The sequence below is a fragment of the Rattus norvegicus genome, chromosome 20 (assembly GCF_021556685.1).
Source record: "Rattus norvegicus strain SHRSP/BbbUtx chromosome 20, alternate assembly SHRSP_T2T, whole genome shotgun sequence".
Classification (NCBI taxonomy): domain Eukaryota; kingdom Metazoa; phylum Chordata; class Mammalia; order Rodentia; family Muridae; genus Rattus; species Rattus norvegicus.
The window spans coordinates 26033772-26041111 of NC_141553.1; positions in this window are offsets into that span (position 1 = coordinate 26033772).

The following is a 7340-nucleotide window of genomic DNA, read 5'->3' on the forward strand; positions in this document are numbered from 1 at the left end:
TCTGGAAGCTGAATGGTTTCAGTGAGGCTGGAAAGGTGGACTGATATGTACTATTCCTACAAAGGATCCGAGCTTAGACCTCAGCATCTACAAACTCAGGACCACCTCCAGTACCAGCTCAAGGCCTCTGCCAACACCTGCACTATATGCACGTGCATGCACACGCACACACACACATGTGCACACGCACACACATGTGCGCACACACACACGCACACGCACACACAATTTTTTAGTTTTTTTTGTTGTTGGTTTTTCAAGAAACGGTTTCTCTGTGTAGCCCTAGCTATCCTAGAACTTACGCTGCTAACCAGGCTGGCCTGAAACTCAGAGATCCACCTGCCTCTCCTTCTCTAGTACTGGAATTAGAGTTGTGAGCCACCACTGCCTAGCTCTCACATGCACATATTTTTTTTTTAAATTGAGATAGAGTCTCACTATATATCTCTGGATGGCTTGGAACTCATTACGTAGACAAGGTTGGCCTCAAACTTGCTGTGTAACCTACAACAACCTAGAACTTTTGATCTTGCACCTACCTCCCAAGTGTGACTGTTACAAGCTTTTACCCCTCTGTCCAACTCTTTTCTAGGGTTTGGGAATATGTAAATTTTCAGATGATCCCTAACCATCCTCTAGAGCAGCAGTTCTCAACCTTCCTAATGCTGCAACCCTTAATACAGTTCCTCATGCTGTGGTGACCCCCTAGCCAGAAAACTATTTTCATCGCTACTTCATAACTTCAATTTTGCTACTGTTATGAATCATAATGTAAATATCTGTGTTTTCCAATGGTCTCAGGTGACCTCTGTGAAAGGATCCTTTCATGCAACCTACAAGTTGAGAACCACTGTTCTAGATTCCATTGGAATCTGTTGGAACTTTTCACTTCTCATTTTATTAATAATTATAATCATATGATCATTATAATTAATAATTATAAACTCTTTTAGGTGGCTAGGAATTTATTGATATTGTTCTTTCAAAGAGCCAATTTTCTGTTTGACTGATATATTTTAGTCTCTTTTAATTTCCCCATGATCTTTTTGTTTTTCAAGATTTATCTATTATACATAAGTACACTGTCACTGTCTTCAGACACACCAGAAGAGGGCATCAGATCCCACCCATTACAGATGGCTGTGAGAGGGTTGGGGATTTGGCTCAGTGGAAGAGCGCTTGCCTAGTAAGCGCAAGGCCCTGGGTTCGGTCCCCAGCTCCGAAAAAAAAAGAAAAGGAAAACAAAACAAAACAAAACAGATGGCTGTGAGCCACCGTGTGGTTGCTGGGGTTATAACTCAAGACTTCCGGAAGAGCAGTCAATGCTCTTCACCACTGAGCCATCTCTCCAGCCCTCTCCCATGATCTTTTAAAAATTGTTTTTTATTTTACTCTATGTTCAATACTGTTTTGCCTGCATGTGTGTCTGTATGAAGGTGTCAGATCTCCTGGAACAATTGTAAGCTGTGGTAGGTGCTGGGAATTGAACCCAGGTACTCTTGAAGAACAGCTGGTGCTTTTCACTGCTAATCCCTTTTCCATGATTTTATCTCTTGCCACCCTCTTGTGGGTTAGCCACTGGACAAGACTCCTCATACACGGGTTTAAACTAATAGAACGACTATTAGCCAGCCGGCGAGTACGCTGGGTGTTCAGGGTCCCAGTGCGTTCCTGAGCCTTTCTCAGGGTGAGCTTTTAAGTACAAAAACCTGGGTAGTTGGCATACTTCAGTTAACAAGAACAATTAGCCAGAAAGGAACCATAGAAGCCAAAAAAGCAAGGCTAGTTCATAGACTCCCCTCGAAGTATGGATTTTCATGGATTAAGTCTTTATTTTTGTTTTGGCTGGTGGTGCTTTGTACATGGCTGAGTTTCATGGTCTGAGTGGGATTTCCATCATGGAGTCAGTTGTGCTAAAGTTTGGGGCCCCATTGATGCTCACAGTTTATCGGTTTCGCCTCTTCTTGATGTCTAAGACATTGTTTCAAGGCTGCTGGGGCTGCATAGTGAGACCCTGTCTCCATTCTTTTTTAAATTCTGTATGTGTTTTGCAGGTAGCCAGAGAGGCCCCCAACCAGGACGGGGGTGGTGGGTGAAGGGCTGCAGGTGGTTGCAAGCCTCTCAGGTCCCCTGCAGGAGCAGTGCATGTTCTTAGAAGCATTAGGTTATTGATCTGAGATTGCCGGGTATACAACATCAGCACTCACAGCTAGAAACGTTCCTTAGCTCGCAGTTGTGGCACACGTCGTCGTTAGTCCCATCACTCAGAGGCAGAGGCAGATGGATCTCTGGGAGTTTGAGGCCAGCTTGGTCTACAGAGCAAGTTCCAGGACAGCTATGGGTACACAAAGAAACCCAGTCTCGGGGAAACAACAAACAAACAAACCCACAAATCACATTAGATAAAACTACAGATAAGAAGAAGAAAAAATAAGTCCCAAAGTCCATTTGACTTTGATAGTGTTCATCTGTAATCCCAACACTCAGGAGGCTAAGGCAGGAAGTCAGCCTGGACTAGACAGTAACTCCATTAGGGAATGGAGGCTGAAGTAGTGGGAGAAGTTATTACAGAAATTAAACAATATCAACTGCTTTGTGAATTCAAGATATATACACCAAAATCAAATAATTATCACACCTTTCGATGAAGGGTCTATATAGAGAGAAATGTGTCTTGCTATTGTTGCATTTCTTGGGTTCCTCCTGGACTTACCATAGAGTCAACAAGAGTGCTGCCCACTGTAGATAGAAACACTTCTGTTAAAAAGTTAAATACTCCGCCTAATGATTTAGCTTGGAAGAATCTTAACCAAGATATAAAGAAGCATCTAAATATAAACACAGCAGAAGGTACTACGTGATGAGAGATGGTCTGTGAACCGTTTCTTCAGTCACTGACGGGGTTCAGCCACCATACTACTCATTTTGTGGATTGTGGTTGTGAATGAGCAGAGACGGACTTCTTCAGAATTAGTAATAAACTGGAGTCCTGATTCTTCCCCCTTTTCAAGTACAACCACGTCTTTGTCAGTGTAAATCAGCAGATCAAACGACCCTAAGTAGGAAATGAAAGTAAAGTGCAGAACTTTTCAACAGTAAAGCTGTCCTCCCTGCCTCTCTTAGTGGATCCAGACAGGCAGCATTCACAACTGAATTCAGAACTAAAAAAAACTTTGCTACCTTCTGCTGTATTTGGGGAAATTTAGCATTTTAACAAAAGTTTTTCTATCTACAATGACCATTTTTAAAGGAATTCATTCTGCAATGCTGACAAAATCTATTGGTTCACCTTAGTAATGTACTCTTGTTGACGCTGGCAAGTCCAGGAGGAACTCAAGAAATGGATCAATAAGACACACTGATCCGGTTGGGGATTTAGCTCAGTGGTAGAGCGCTTGCCTAGCAAGCTCAAGGCCCTGGGTTCAGTCCCCAGCTCCGAAAAAAAGAAAAAAAGAAAAAAAGGTTTCGGACGGACAAGGTCACGATGATACAAAATGTTGTTGATGTCAAATGAAAAAAACTCGGCCACGATTTCTGCGCTCCCAAGCAGGGGGATGCCTTGGTCGGGCGCTGCTGTGCCATCACCATCTCGAACGGAGAACACTGCCAACCTCACTGCAGATGGCGCCCTAGTCCTTTCTGGTTTTTCTAATATTAAAATCTATCAGTCAAGAGGCCAATAATGGGGGCTGGAGCTCAATGGTTAAGACTGTTCTTCTAGAGGTCCTGAGTTCAAATCCCAGCAACCACATGATGGCTCACAGCCATCTGTAATGGGATCTAATGCCCTCTTCTAGTGTGCATGAAGACAGCGACAGTGTACTCATATACATGAAATAAATAAATCTTAAAAAAAAAAAAAAAGAGGGCAATAATGGTCACAACTGGGCAGCAGTTCTTCTCAGCTCTCACCCAACAGGTAGGTGCTGGATGCAGGCAGAGCAGGGTAGACATTTTCTGTGGGCGGTCAGGGTATGTTGTGTAAGACTGGACTGCAACTATTCCAAAGGCCTTTTGTCTGTGTACCCACTAGCCCTGGAAGCCTTAGGGGAATGTGGGCCAGGCAAGTGTTTACTGGACCCTCAGACTGTGGCCCCGACGAGGGAGGGGTCACAAAGCCTCAGAGAGTAAATGGACGACTGAATCTGGCACCGCAGACAGTAAGGCCTCTGACAGGCTGTTCTTCATGTGGCTTAACCTACTTCCTCTTCCTCTTCTTCCTCCTCCTCTTCCTCCACCTGCTCTTCATTATATGGCTTAAAAGTCCCAGGCCTTGAACTCACCATTTAGTCAAAAAGACCTTGAACTTCAGACCCTGCCTCTATCTCCCTGGTGCTGGAGACTAGAAGCATGCACCGCCACCCTCCATTTTTTTTTTTCCGGAGCTGGGGACCAAACCCACCCTCCATTTTTATTATAATTACATTTATGCATGCACGTGCGAGGGAGGGAGGGAGAGAGAGAGAGAGAGAGAGAGAGAGAGAGAGAGAGAGAGAGAGAGAGAGAATGCGCACCACCACCCGTGAACCTGTGCATGGCACCTGTGGGGAGATCAGTGGCTTCTCACTGTATGGATACCATGTTGGACTCGGGATTATCGGTCTCGGCGGCAGGCACCGCCCAGTGCCTTTATCCACTGGGCCATCTCGACAGCCCACATCAGGAGTTGGTTCTTTGGTTCTACCATGTGGGTTCTGGGGATTGAAGTCAGGGATTCGGGCCTAGCAGCAAGCCTGTGCCCACCCTGCTATCTCCCTGGCCCCACAGACAGTTTTATTTGGCGATAGGAATGGAACACAGGACCGCCCTCACCTACTGAGCTACGTTGCCAAATCCTGTATTTAGCTTTTCGTGGGATCACCACGGTGACCTCCATATTGGATGCTCCCCATTTACATTCTCATCTGCATCTACTGCATAAACTTTTGTTTTGTTTTGAGATGGGCTTTCTCTGTGTGGTCCTGGCTGTCCTGGAACTCACTCTGTGGACCAGGCTTGGCTTCAAACTCACGGAGATCCCACCTGCTGCTGCCTCCTGAGCGCTGGGATTCAGGCAAGCACCACCACTCCTTCCCACAACCTTGTCTCATTGTGTCCCACCCCGCAGTCTCTGTGACAGGCTGTTCCTAATAGGTCCCTTCTGAAGATGGCTCCTGTTTGTAGCCATTGAGAGTTGGTTTTACAATTACATAGTGGATTTCCTCTAAGATCACCATGCAGACGTCACTTGCTGTGACCCGAAACTGAATTTAAAGTTTGGTTATCTTTTTATTTTATTTTATTTTTCTGTGTATTGATATTTTACCCGCACACATATCTGTATACCAGGTACATGCCTGGTGCCCAGAGGCCAGAAATGGGTATCAGATCCCCTTGGACTGGAGTTAGAGACAGTTCCTACACTGGTGCTAGAAATTGAACCCAGGTCCTCTGAAAGAAAAGCCAGTACTCTTAACTTCTAAGCCATCTTGCTAGCCCCAAAGTTAAAATTATCAAGAGTGGGCTGTGATGGTACACACCTTTAATACCAGTACTTGGGAGCCAGAGGCAGGCAGATCCCTAAGGCCAGCCTACCTACCCAGGGCTATACAGTAACAGTAAGACCCTATCTCAAAAAATAAAAATAAGGGGATGGGGATTTAGCTCAGTGGTAGAGCACTTACCTAGCAAGCACAAGGCCCTGGGTTCAGTCCTCAGCTTTGGGGGTAAAAAAAAAAAAAAGACAAAATAACAAAAAGACCAAAAAAGTAAAACTAAGCAAATAAAACAAGGGATTTATTGTTTTATTTATAGTTTATAAAAACCCACAGATTTTGCTGGGAAATGGTGGCACCAGCCTTTAATCCCAGCATTCAGGAAGCAGAGGCCGGAGGATCTCTGAGTTCGAAGTCAGACTAGTCTATAAAGCAAGTTTCAAGGCAGCCAGGGCTACACAGAGAAATCCTGTCTCACCAAACCAAACCAAACCTAAAACCCAAAAGCATGGGTTCCTCTATTGGTTAGGCCTGCTACTCTATTATCCTAAGAGCCCTTCTGTTTGCAGTCTGGCCCTCCACACTGAGCAGGTGGCCTTCTATTTCTCTACACCATTGAGTTGGCCTGTCGCCGCTGTCAGAACTCTCGCTCCCTTTCTCAGCTCACAGTATACTTTCCTTGCTGTCTCCCTGGCTCCTGATTCACAGAAGACTGGAATGTAATTAGCATTCCGCCATCTTGACCCAGGAGTCACCTGTGTGGAGGTCAGAGGACATTGTGGAGTTGGTCGTCTCCTTCCCTCTTTACATGGGCCTTGGATATTGAACTTCTACAGTCATCAGGCTTCTGTGGATGTGCCTTTAACCTTCTGAGAAATACTACCAGTCTATTATATTTAATGAAATCATATTAGATTCCCAGCGCGCACACACACACACACACACACACACACACACACACGCTGTATTGGCTGGTTTTGTGTCATCAACTTGGCACAAGTGAGAGTCATTAGAGAGGAAGGAGCCTCGGTTGAGGAAATGCCTCCATAAGATCCAGCTAAGTGCTTCCATGATGATGAGAAAATGTGCAGGAGGACAGTGGCCAGAGGGGATGTCCCCACTGCCCAGACTATAGACAGCAACATCGAGAGAGTCATAAAAGTGACTTTCGTAGCCCCCCATCTTGTCCTTCCAGAAGAGTCTAAATGTGGTGCCTAGAGGTACCAGGGCACCTGGAAGGGCTGGGAGTGGAGTGCAGTGTGTGGCTTCGATGTTGTGCAGAAAAGGCCCTCAAGACCCGCCTAGGACATCCCTTCCCTCTTCACAGCCCTCCATACCCAGCCTGTCCTTACCCACACTCCAGGGGAAATCAGGCCCATGCTCTGCCTGGTAGGAGCAAAGCACAGACACACACCAGTCCTCCTCCACCTCCCAGCAACTGTAAATGGAGGCTGGTGGGACAAAGGGAGTATCCATCAGCAGGTTCTTCTTGCCAGGCCCCTGCCCACCAGCCTCTAGACACCTCACCTTCCTCTAGCTGGGAAGAGGCCTCCAGCCACTGCCTCACAGCTCTGAGCCCCTCTTCCGAAATCACTCAAAGGTACCTTGTGGGGGAGCACAGGGCAGGACAAAATGGAACCAATTCACACCCCACCTCCTATCTCATCCTTCCCCCATTGTTTGGGCACCAAACTGTGTCTTCCCACAGAGCTCACCAGAACTGCAGGAGATTCAGCAGGAGGTCATTGCCTCTGTTGGAGGTGATATCCTCAGGAACCCTGGGGGCGACAAGAGTTAACCCTGGTTGGGGTGGACAAGGGGTGAGAGAAGGCAGAGCTTGGGCACTCACATGGTGGTGGTGATGAT